General features: G+C 43.0%; 1 protein-coding gene across 1 annotated transcript in view; it reads right to left on the bottom strand.

Moving 5' to 3' along the window:
- The window catches only part of WIPF3 (WAS/WASL interacting protein family member 3), a 34265-nt gene extending 21427 nt beyond the window's left edge, over positions 1-12838 (bottom strand). Inside the window, exon 1 of the mRNA XM_026050825.1 lies at positions 12752-12838. The gene's annotated coding sequence lies outside the window, so the exon portion shown is untranslated. The remainder of the gene's footprint in view (positions 1-12751) is intronic.
- Positions 12839-12925: the final 87 nt, after the last annotated feature.

Here is a 12925-nt window from a genome sequence, read left to right as displayed (position 1 = left end):
GGCTCGCTACAGTTAGCTGCTGACAACATTCAGCTAAAGAGCAAACTCACATATCTGGGCAGGTTCCATGCATAGCAAATGCATAGATACCAACCTGTCCAGCCTTAACTATGATGCTTCACGTTTATCCCATAGCCAGAAATGCAACTGCAGAGAGCAAATCTCTGCGAACCAAATATAGATGCTCCTGCGGGGGCAAAACCTCCATGGACTTTCAACCAGAGGACAGAGCAGGGGACTTTGTGAGGATCACTGGACTTACTCCCATGTAGGAAAAGCCAGATTAAAGTTTCAAGTATAGTACTATTTCCAAATGACAGCACATAAGGATCAGACATTTCAAGTATTTGAGTCAGATGTGCCATTTTTACTGCCATTTTTAAATGCTAACTTTTCACAGTTCCGTAGTAGGACACTGACTAAAAAGAGACTTGCCTCCCAAGAGAAGAGGAAGGCAACAGTTTATAAATAAGGACTGGTGCGTATCAATGTTCAGAAGCTGTGTAAATGCATCGGAAAYAGTATTAACCACATATTACTATTACATCATATAATGTTATGAACCCAAACCCAGGACTAAAATTCTGGTTTATTGCAGTTCCCTTTTGTAACACATGGCTCCTATCAGCTCTATTCCGGGAGCAGTGTGGATGGTCAGCCTGACTTTTCTTCCTACAGTCTATGAAGATCTTTGGATTCCGAGTGAATTTAGCTGAACTGCATTGTTTCAAAAAAGATTCAGTTCTACTCCATATAACATTATATTTAGGATTAGGATAATTATAGAAGCTCTAAGCCGGACCTATTTAAAGGTGCACGAATAGCCACTCAAGCTGTAGAGTGGCAATGATGCCATCCAAGACTCCTACTACCCATCCCACACTGGAAGCTATGTGACTACAAAAAGAGAATAAGCACCATTAACAATGATTTAGAAAGGAACTGCAGGAATCGATGACAGACTAACACACACATTATGATAAATCCTAAATGTCAGGTCAATCAATCTAGTCCCTGCCCTCTCCCTCCCGCCAACTCGCACATGCTTCTTTTTTCCCTTCATTAAGGAGCACAAGGTATATTCTGAAATGTCTTTTTAATACACAGAGCTTAATGATGTTACTGGCAAGGGTTGGAAAGCACGTAGTCCATACATTAATAAAAGCACTCATTTCAGTACTAAAGGTGCTGGAGTGAAATGAGGGGGAAAAAGGCAAGTGGATTTTGATAAAATGCATGAGGCAGCAGTTGTGTAAGCTGTGGAAAGTAAGWTAGGCTGAAAGGCCAGAAACAGCACAGTGTGAGCAAGGATGCAAGCTGTGCTAGAGGGCAACAGGCTGCGGCAGCCACAGAAGACTCCTGTAACATACGGTGGAAGAGGCCTCAAAGTCCACAGTCCAGCCCTTTCATCTCTGCCTACGGCAATTCACCTGCGCTTGTCCATCCTGCTCTTAAAACCCTTCAGGGAAGGAGATGCCACGTTCCAGGCTGCCTGTTCCACTACCCTTCCCATTGGAAAAGTTTTCTGTGTAGTTGAAGGTTTCTGATTCACTTTGGGCAAAAGCAAGAAYTGATATATAGAACGGGTTATCTCCTTTTTCTTTGCAGTGGTCTGCAACATTGAAGGCTTATACCTCTAGTTTTACATCCGTTGTGTCATGTTCTCTCCTTAGACTCCTCACAATGTCATGTGAGGCTGTCAAAAATCTTTATATGAACAATGAGCTGTTTTGTTTTKTTCTTTTTTCTTCAAAACAGATAGATCAGAAAAGTTATAAGGCACGTGTGGCCATCTCCCCTTCCCAGCGAACATAGTGAGCTAMGTCCTGGCAATATCTGCGCGTTTTCTCCTGCTCTATCTTGAACAATAATTTACTGGAGACCGATCCAAACTCGAGTCTGCAGAGCCTCTGCAACCTCTGCTTTCACCCATGGGAGAATGCCTGGCAAAGGACTGGTCCACCAGAGCACTCAGGATTTGCAACAGAATTGGTTGCAGTCACTTTAAAAATGGCTTAATGAAGCTTTCCAAGGAAGTCTCCAGCATCCCACTCCCCCTGCTGTCCTATGTAAAAAGCTATTATTGGAAGATATCTCTTTTCCTCAATTAAGTCATTCAAAAACATGGACATAAGGAGAATGAGTCTTCCCTGCTAATAATATCTTTAGGGACCATTTCTTCCTACCCTGCAATACAAGGCTTTTGTCTTCATTAAGGATTCGCACTGGGAAATATTCTCTTTGTCAAATGAACAGGAAGCAAAATGCAGCCCACGCTCCCGAGGCCGACYGCGTGCGCGGCAGCAGGAGGCACAGAGTGCCGTGGGAGAAGGGAAACGGGAACCAGGCCTTGGTATTTAGAAGCCACCGCTTGACACGCGAGCAGGGGACTTCTCTAGGAGGCTGTCTGGCCAGGCCAAACCCCAGCACCAGCTCCTCCAAGCAAAAGCTGCTCAAGTCCTAGGACCAGAAAATGYAGAGCCAACTACAACCATCTACAAGTGCATAGGGTCTATTATTATTATTATTCACTTGATGATGTAGCCCATTTACCTGACCTGACTGCTCYTGTCCGGGGACAAAGGAGTAGGGGGATGTTTAGGGGCTACAGCCCACTACACTTGGGTGAAATACTGTCCCATCTCCTGTAGTTGTCCAAATCCTTTGCAAATGAAACATCTACCCTTTCAGAAAAGGCCTCCTGTGAACCTTGGAGTGCTGACCTTTGCAGGCTCTTGTGCACACAGACACACTCACACTGTTTTGCAACTGGTCCTACCACGCTCTGAAGGTGATAACATCCCSTATCTACATAGTGAAAAAGCTTTTCACACAGAACAGCTCTGTTTGTTCAAGAGGACTTTGGAAGAAGAAGCCTTCTTCTTCACACAAGCAGATACTGATGGTAAAGAAAGCTCCTACATTGATAAAGACAGGCAGCTTCAAACAGCAAAACAAAACCTAAGAACCTACAATAAAAAGCAGGCTCCTAAAATGTGGTCAAAACTATATGATCTATGCATTTTAACAGGTAGGATTATTTTGTATTACAACTTGTTTTATGTACCTCTCCTACTTGCATAGAATTGGATTCAGCAGCTTCAGAACTAATTGGTAGAAAAAAAAAAAAAAGGAAAAATCCCCAACCCTGCCTTTTCCAGTCCACTACCCTACCAAAACAAGGTTGCACAATTTTTTTAGTGCTTTCTAACATCTAATTTTAGGTGTCCCAAATAATGTGGCTTGTACTATTTCCCTTGGTAAGCTCTTTCACAGTCAAATAGCTCCCATTATTCAACCTGCCTGACATTCAGCCTAATTTTTCCTTTTCTTAGTTTAATCCCACTTGTGCTCATGCAGATGACTGCGCCTCGTGTCAAGCAAAATAGTTCCTCCTCCCACCCCTCCCTATGAGCAGAATTACAGCTCTAAGGCACCAATTACACTTTTTGAGCTGCTTTAATTTCACATAAGTCACCCCAAAACCCACTGAACACTGTTCTTGTCCTCTCAACACTATTTGTCTTATTTTGTCCTCCAGATAAATGCTGATTCTAAAACCGAATGGCAATTTGAGCTGTCACCACACAGAGGGTTCCTTCCTGGCTTCTGCTGACTCCATTCGCTTGAATAACAGCTGAACCACTGAGCAGCTGGGAATATAGAAAGCAGGCCCCAAATATCCGAACGCCCAAATAAAGTCTTCATCCACATTTACATTCTGAAGTTCCCGACACTGCAGAGTAGGTGCAGATATTTCTTCTTTGCTGACTGGACTCGAGCTCACCTTACTCTCTCAGACACACACAAGCTCTAATCCAAAACCCCCCCAAAGCTGCTGTTTTGGGCTAAACCCTATCAGAGGTCCTATAGATACAGTCCTATAAGGGGCCCAGAGGCACCCTAAACAGCAGCAGCAGCTGGCCTGTCTCCTGCTCCCTTGACACCCAGCAGAACTAGGCTGAAATACCTCCATCCATCACAAAAAGGCAAGTAACAGCCGTACCTTCAGTCTGGAATGATGTCTGGAAGGGGGAAGGACAGAAGGAAAAAGTCACAGTTAAATGCACATACAAATGCACAGTAAGTAGTGCACAATTAGTTCTTAACAAGTAGCATTCTTTTTTTCTTTTTCTTTTTTTCAGTGGCTACAGACTTTATGTTTCCAGGTTTCGTTAAAATACAGCAACACACTTGGAACTGAAACTTCAACCTCTCTAACGGATTTGGAGAAAGGGCTGCAAAATAACTTACTTGCTATTAGTGGCTTAACAACCAGCACCACCTCTTCGCTCTGAGCTGGGTAATTCCATTTTGAGGAAATTTGTAGGTCTCTGCTTTATAATCAGCTATTTTGCAGACATACATGAGGGCTTACCKAAAATATCAACCTTATTTCCTGATTAAAAATTGAAGGAGACTGTTTCTAACTTTTGAACAGCTTTTAYATGTTAAAATATCATTTCCCCTTTAAATCTACTGAGTTTTACTCTTTAAGTCTTTGTCTAGGAGAAGTTTTAAGGTACATAGGAGAAACAGCATTAACAAGYATCTGCTCAGCTTTCATGGTCTGAAAAGCAGACAATGACACTAATTGTGCCCGCACTTGTTCCTGTCAAACATCGCTGCAGAACAGCTGAAATCACTGGTACAAGCACCACCTTACAAATGTTTTAAGGACRTTGTCACAGCTGTGGAGACAGAAGAGCAAAAACAAAAAAATGAAAAGAAAAACCCAACATATGTTACGCAGACAGATTAACTTCTCTCTCACTTCCACACAACTGAAACTGACTTCGAAACAGATTCCATTAGGAGTAAACCATTTTAATTCTGAAAAAAAAACCAAACTAATGTTTACTAGAGGCCACATTTCTTTTCACAAAAGCTAAGAATTAGTGCTTTCAATGTGAATGGCTTTTTCTACTTAGAGCACAAAATAAGAAATAACCGAAGCAGAGCCTCTAAGTATCCTTGCAGTATCCTCTCACCTTTGGGAAAATGGCCCTGGATGCAAAATAACGATGATTTCTACTGTATTTGAGCTCATCTAGATTTAAGAGCAGTGTAAAGGCAGGAAACGTTTATTTCTCTCTCTTTTGCAGCTTTAAATGCAAATTTCAAACCCCAGCATATACCTCTCACCATACGTATTTTAAGATATCCACAGATATATTCCTMGAGCTGCCTAGCAAAGCCTAGCCTTTCACTAGGCAATACCATTTCCCAACACCTTGGATTGTACAGGACAGGAAAGAAACTCTGGCTTTGGTTCTGTTTCACACCGGTGCAACTAAGAGCAAACCTTGACCTCTTCACTTCCACTGAAGCCTCAAAGGCTCTTCCTGCACTTAACACACTTAAGAGCACATATGAACCTCTCTTAGGAAGCTCGTAGTGGTTCAGCGCGTACATAGGGCGGGCTGCGCTGCCTCACAGTACATAACCACACTCTGCACTTAAGCCAAGAAGCTCAAGTCAAGGAAGTTCTCCTCAACTTGGAATATTTCCACGAGGCCTGATCCAGCTGCATCCCTCTGCCCGAAGAACCACTACAACTCCCATGGCTATTAGTGGGAGCCAACGGGCCTGGGCTAAGCTGGGATACACTGTGGGAAGGTGAAGGTGTCTTGCTTCCACATGAGCCATGGACAAACTTCTCCACCAGGCTCCCTGTAGCGCTGAGGCTACAATTTAACGCGTTATCTCCTGGCAAAGCTTCCTTCAGATAAAGCTGTGCAGATGACTTCATGCTCCCTRCACAAGATTATTTCAGGGTGTAGTTTCCTGTGTTCTGTGATGAGCTACTGTAGAAGATTAATTGCTGTAAGGCAAAAGAATAAAGAAATTGCCATCCACTTTTAATTAAGAGGAGAAAATAACTACATTTAAAGAGAAGAAATGCCTTATGTCTGCTATAGAGTTAATCTCAACTTGAAGAGTGTGAGGGGAAGAGAGGTATGTTAGAAGAAATTCCTGTCTGACAAAGATGTAACTTTGCAGAAGGAAACAAGTTATATAAAGCCTTCCCTTTAAGCACACTATATAGTGCACATAAACACAGACAGGGCTTATTTCACACCTGGGCCTATAAACAAGCGCATTGAGCTGTTAGCAAAGTTAATCATTGGCCTGAGCTAAATGAGGAAAGAGCAGCTCCGTTGAAGTTCAAGGTCACTGCCACTTTCTGAAGATGATGGTGCACTTTGCTCCTTGAGTGCTGCCATAACAGCCAACATTACTTGAACAGTGGCAAAACCAAATATACCAAAGAAGGTAGTATTCTGAATGCTTCCTTTTATATATATATATATGTTATACACATCACAACAAATATCAAAGGGGAAAGAATTTGCAAACATGGACATCAGATAGATCCTTGTCTCAAGCCATTCCACAGTCTTCACTTTCAACCACAGCATGTTTCATCGAGGCCCCCATTTTAAGCATTCTCAACTTTCTAACTTGGAAAWAATAAGTTTATAGCAACCTCCATCCATGCCACCTCAGGCTGAGACCTACTTGTCTGAAAAAACATCTGAAATTCTCTGTGCACTGGAAAATACCCTTGGCAATTCAGTATGAGTCGCTCTTCCCTACCCCAGCACCACTATCGTGCCTCGGCAAGGGGGTGATACTTTTGTGTGTTCTTACGCCCGTTTTCAGCAAAGCTGTAGCTACCTCATTTCCCTCACAAATCTACTTCCAGAAGTGCCCCAATGTTCTGACAAATTAAACCGAAACTTGTCAGCATCCTCATACCTGCTTGCTTTTCTGCTTTGATCCCTTAATCCTGTTGAAACTATTGCTCCACTCCAATGGCTTAATCCATCATTTCATTTTAGCTGCTCTTTACAGCAGGGTAAGGCTTCTGTTCTCACAGCTACATAACCTATACTGTTAAGAAAGATTAGATTTAATATCATAACGCTGCATTTTTTATTTTACCTAATTCAGTGTTCTGGAATAAGTAAAACACAAAATTATGTTTTTATTGCTCCTAACATGCTACAGCTGAGAAATACATAAAACTTCCTACATGCACAAAAACATAAATATTCTTTCCCTATGGAAAATTATTGACTATTCTAAAGTCAACAGGCCAAATACCTAGCTCACAGCTGTTGCTCATTTACTCAGGACAATGATTTTGGTCTGTCCAAAGAAGAACTAATTGCAAAGACACTTGCAACTGTTGCAAAGAATGTTTTGACTTGTAGGCTCASTTCTGAGTTACCAGTAAAAGTACTCAGAGGAAATGATGTGGGTTTGAGTAAATAGAGGATTCAGTTGGACTCCAGTTGCAATTCTTTGTGAAAGTCACTGTTCTCCGAGTGGACAATATGATTGATATCTAGACACACAGACACAGAGAAATGTTATAAAAAGCAGGGAGYGGGCAAGCTCAATAGCCCAGAAACACTAGGAAATCAAAAATGTTCATCTTATTTTGCTGCCTGCTGGAGAAGAAAATAATACTAGGGATTAGCTGGCAACAGAAGATCATTTGAACTTTCATCAGAGACACAAAGGAGCRAAATGCTTTTCTACAGTTTTCTTTTTTTCAAACAAGCAGATTAGTTCACGCAGCACTATCCCAACGCCAGAATAAACTCCCAAGCATATTCCCAATGYAGGCAGTACTTCCTACTGGGAGATCAAGCAGGGCAGAATTAATTAGSATTAATTCTGATATCAAGTTTTATGTTTGTTTTGGTCTCAAGTTTCCACTTTTCTCAGTCTGGATTTGGCCCCCTCGGTGGTCCCCATTTCCCTCTCTGAAAATATCCCCACTTTTCCACTGGTTTACCAGCTTCCCCCTCTTTTCTTCATAGGTTTTTCCCCTGTGTTCTTTTCATCATGCACCTCTCCCAGTGCCTGGTGCTGATGCAAGGCAAGACAGGACAAGATAAGGGAAGACAACTCCTTAAAAAAGCTTGGGACAGCTGCAGTGGAAAAGACAACACATTGCACGTGGGTCCAAAGTATGTGAGTTTGCAGGCTGATACTAGCACAGGTTGTTAGGCTGAGAAAAACAGAAAAAAAGTTCAGAATCAGGCTGATAAGACAGTTAGAAAAAAAGAAAGAAAATGTGATTCTAGGAGGTAGCGGGAAACACATCCTCACCAGTGCAATGTGCAAGGCCTCAACTGGATGGACTGGTCCAAGGCTGCAATATTGTAAAATACAAGGTAAATGAGTTGAGGCAGGGGAAAGCAGCAAAGTAACTGCCCAGTGCCTGTTGTGCAGCTCTGCTGGGCCCTGGCACGGCCGGGTTGGTGCGAGCCCCGGCATCGCCACACGGCACCGCGTCGTTCACCCTGCCAGGCCAGGCCGGGCTCCTGAGCGCTTCATCCAGGAGCATCTTCCACGATCTGCTTTCCTACAAAAGTTGCTACTCCACCATTCCAAGGCCAAAACACAGCCCTTGTTGGGTCCTACTGCTCAGTACTGGAGACACAGTCCGTGCCCTCTATCAATGCACTAATTTAGGGACTAATCCAGATCTTAGTTAATTTTGCTAAATTTTCTATCATTTTTAATAGGAATCATGTCAGATTTGCAAGACTTAATTCTGAAAGTACTTAATATGAGTAATAGAAGTAATATCACTAATATTTATTCAATTGCTCGTGCTTGCACGACAGAGCAGCTGAAGAAACTTTCTGTTCAAATTCTAGGCAAAATCTGACCAAGTTTTACAGTGACCAACACATCCCCAAGAGAGGCAAACATGCCCATGAAACAAGTTCTTAAAGAAATGCTCTGTTCTGCTGTGTGAGCTTGTCTCACCTTTTCCGTTCCTCAGGATTTTAGGTTTGCTCCACTACTTCAGCAAACCCACAAGTTTTGTACAGAGGTAGTATTTTTTCTTTTCTTTAGCATACTTCAAAAGTATAATGGACTTGAACAAAAGTCCCCAGACATCCACAGCTACTTCACATACACGGAGCAGTTTTGGTATACCTGTATTTTCATACTGCACAAGACTATGCCCAGTAGGAAAGGAATAACATAACACCTTTATAAGGAATAATATACCTTTTACGCAAGAAAGTATATGGAAGAGGAACAAAAGTTCCAATATCCCCATTGAGATCTGGAGTCATATTCTGTTCTCTGATTTTTTCTTTCCTCCTCCCCTCACCCCCTCTGCTATTTTTTTGTTATTTATAATGAAGTGAGAGCAACAGGATATAGTAGCTAGAAACAAAAGTTAAATTGTACAGCATTCATTTACAGACCTGCATTATAGGTTGTGAAGGGGACTGATAGAAAAGAGTTATAATTCAGTAAGCCTCACTTTGTTCATCCAAAAGGAAGGATTTTACCCCTATCTTAAAAGCCAAGCAAAAGCCCTGTAGCCATCCCTTCACTTCATCAAGACAGACACTGCATTTGCCAGCCACGTTAAGAAAGGATACAGCACATTCACTGCACTGACCCTGCACAGTGGACACAGGGGGCCCTTTTTCTGGACGTTTGTAAAAGCAGTGCCAAGATGAGCGAGTTCTGCCCTGCTAAACTCGCTGTTCTTGCAAGTTTAGTGAACTACACCTTGCAGGCGCCTTGGGTCCACTTTTCCTCTGCTTTTCCCAAAGTCAAGGCAAAGAAGCGTCAGGCTCTCCATGCAGGATCCTTTCAGGACTCCAAAAGGAATCCACAGCAGTTGCCCCAGTCCCTAAGGCATGGAAACACGCTTTTCCCACCTGGTGAGAGTTCCTCATTTGTTTCACGTGCTGCCRGAGAAACCCCAAGGAGGATTTGCAGCTGTCATGTGTAATACTGAATGACTCCACTTGACTCAGATGACAAATTGAGTCGGCCAAATTCAAAAGTATAAAACTTGCTCCTGAAAATACACTCTTCTTCTCTCCCRCTTTGTAGTCCTTCAGCATTTTATTTTGTTTGTTTGCAAATCTAGTACTATTTACATCATTATCCACTCAGGCTACAAAGCATGGCAGCCACTGGCCATCCTAAGACAGAATGACTACAGATGAAAAAGCATTTTTAAAGTCTCATTAAGGTTTCATCAATATCAACTTGTTTTCATAAAGCTTCAGTCTTTCAGAGAGAATTAAGCATTCAGTTTAAAAGCACACACTAAGGAAGATCCTTATAACTGTAAAGGTGTTCCAGAAAGTTGTATCTCAGAACTGCACAGTAGTCACTAATAACACAACATGAGGCAAAAAGGTTGAAGAACTTATTTGATACTATATTTAGTTTATATATTTATTTACATATAAAAATATTGTATTTATACATAAGCTTAAATGCACTCTGGAGAAGCCACAAATCTTTATTCTGGCACAACAGAGGCTAGTATTATTTTCCCAAAGCAATAATCTGCTTCAGCTTTTCATCTGTGCTCTGAGTTAACAGATGAAGGGCATAAACTATCTACATAATAATGCAGCAGATGTTCACACACATTCAGGATCAAGAAATTACGAAAGTCAAGGGGAAGAGCTGAAGTGAGCTAGACCAGTCTCACCTCCTTTTGATACCTAAGCAGAACTGAACAGAGCGGAGAAAAGCTCCCACAAAAATAGAAGCCTTTGAAAATCATGTAATTCTTGTAGGTAGGTTATGACTAACAAACAAACAAAGCAGTCTGAAGCCAATCCTTATACTGCTTTGTTCCACCTGGAGCTAGATTATTTTTAAATGATTTTTCTTTAATGTATAAAGAGCACTTATTAGCATCTATGCCACAAACAAGACATTCAACAAGTCTTTTCAATTTTTATGGAATGATTACTGGCAGGGGAGATAGTTGTTTATTGATAGACTGTTTAAAAGAAATACTTAGTTTCTGCGAATGAAATTTCATAGTTAACTTAAAAACAGCTGTAGTATATGGTCCTTTCTGACATGATATTGTAAAGTGTGAGATGTGCTAGATACGTATCCTTTGCTATTAAACACTTGCATTTTATTCATTTAATTAACATTTTCTTTTGGAAGAGGGGATGGAAAGAAGAAAAGGCAGCAGATGTATACTATTTGATTTGATAGATCCTATGTGGCTTTTTATGATGCTGTACAATAACAGAATCAAAATCCCAATTGCATCTCCGTCACCCTCAGGAAGAAAGCCAAACCAGCAATGTGTTTAATATCAAACCTAATAAATTAAGCTTTACACCTGTCCTAGGTTCCCAAAGTCAGTATGCAAAGGCTTCATCAAAATGTTTACACTCCCCATCCTCACAAAATGTACATGCCTGATTTTTTAAAAAATTTAAAGCCAAGTTGCACCCTGACATTGCAAGCTGATACAGGCACTGTACTTCTGTTCAATTTTGCACGCCACTTAGCATGCTAGGGCCTCAATCTTAATAACAAGCTACTGATAATACTGAAAGATGTTTAATAACCATGTTAGTGTAACATCAAGGAGGGGCTGCCTACCACTTGCTAAACTCCTTCCTTCAAGGGATCTTCCGCAGGAGGAGAATCCTCCTCCAGGGAATGTCCTGCAGATTAGGAGGCTAAGCCAGGAGCATGTTGTTATCCCCCTCTAAAGCAAAACACCCAAATCACTCTACCTGTGAAACAAAACACCCTGTTTCAGAGCCYTTTTCCAGGGTGCCACGCAGCGCTCCTTGCTCCCTGCCTTGGCAGGGAGGTGGCAGCTGGTGGCTGAGCAGACCCGGGTGTCCCGGCTCACACAAGCCCAGCAAGTGTCCCAGCCCCGACGGCCACCACGGAATGAACCCGGGCAGCTCCCTGACCATCTTCTCTGCAGTTCATCTTGCAGTGCAAAGGGGACGAACCGAAGGCTTTAGGAAAGGTCGTACAAGCAGGTGGTTTGGGATAAACCTGAGCTGGCGCTGGATATGCAGATGGAGAAGTCTGAAATACAGCAGGCAGCTCAGCAATTCCACTCATGCAACATGCATGATAACACATACCGCTGCTAGGAAAATAATTTCTGCAATATTTCACAGTCTGCAGCATGAAAAGCACTTGGAAATTTTAGGCTGCAAATGAGGACTGTCTGAACACACCTCTGTGCTGAAATATCCCCCCCTCTGTATCTCAGTGTCTCCCAAGTTAGGTCTACCTCGCTACCTTTCAGCCATTTCACTTGGCAAAACTCCATTTTCAATAACAAACCAAAGGAAAAACACGTTGGCTGGACGKGTCCTTCCCACCACACCTGAAGTCCTAAACTGCAGCTACGCAAACACAAACTTGCTCCGTTCCTCCCCGCACGGACAGCGACACCGACCCGCACAACCTACCGCTCTCGTGTAAACTCTAAGCTCTTCCCAATACTAATAAAAAGACTTTTAACAGCCTTGAGCAAGCCACTTTCCCTGTGGATCCTCCGACTGATGAAGAGGGGATGGACTTTCAGCGCAGCTTGCAAGCAGGTTAACTGATATTAAAGAATAAGCAGGTTAACTGATATTAGGGATAACTGATATTAGGGATAACTGATATTAGGGATAACTGATATTAGGGTTCTCCCTAGAGATCCTTTTCCAGGGGGTCCCCAGCAATGCCCCCCAGTCACACACCTACGCGGGGCTGCCCACGGCCGCTCGCCTCGGCTCCGGCACATCCAACCCACGGGCAACAACGAGGAAAAAAGTTCTCCTTCCGCGGCGCTGTGCGCGGACAGCCTGTTTTTCAGGGCTTGGACGGGAGAAAAAGACAAAATAACGACACCAAAGGGACCCCCCCCACACACATACACACACACACACACACACACGTACATGGCGTTACTAACCTGCAGCCACGCGACCTCCGCAGGGCTCGGGCGCCCGGCACAAGTTTCTCCCGCCGAGTCGCTCCGTTCCGTTCCGCGCCGAGCCTCGGGCCTCCCCCTGGTGCCGCCGCCAGCGGGACGGCGGTGGCCGCTCCCCCCGGCGCTGCGGGCGGCCCCCTGCTCGGCGGCCGCGGC

Source organism: Nothoprocta perdicaria, unplaced genomic scaffold (genome assembly GCF_003342845.1).
Source record: "Nothoprocta perdicaria isolate Ctin4 unplaced genomic scaffold, notPer1 scaffold_70, whole genome shotgun sequence".
NCBI lineage: Eukaryota > Metazoa > Chordata > Aves > Tinamiformes > Tinamidae > Nothoprocta > Nothoprocta perdicaria.
Note: the sequence above shows the minus strand (reverse complement) of the source record. Positions and strands in the feature narration are given on the sequence as shown.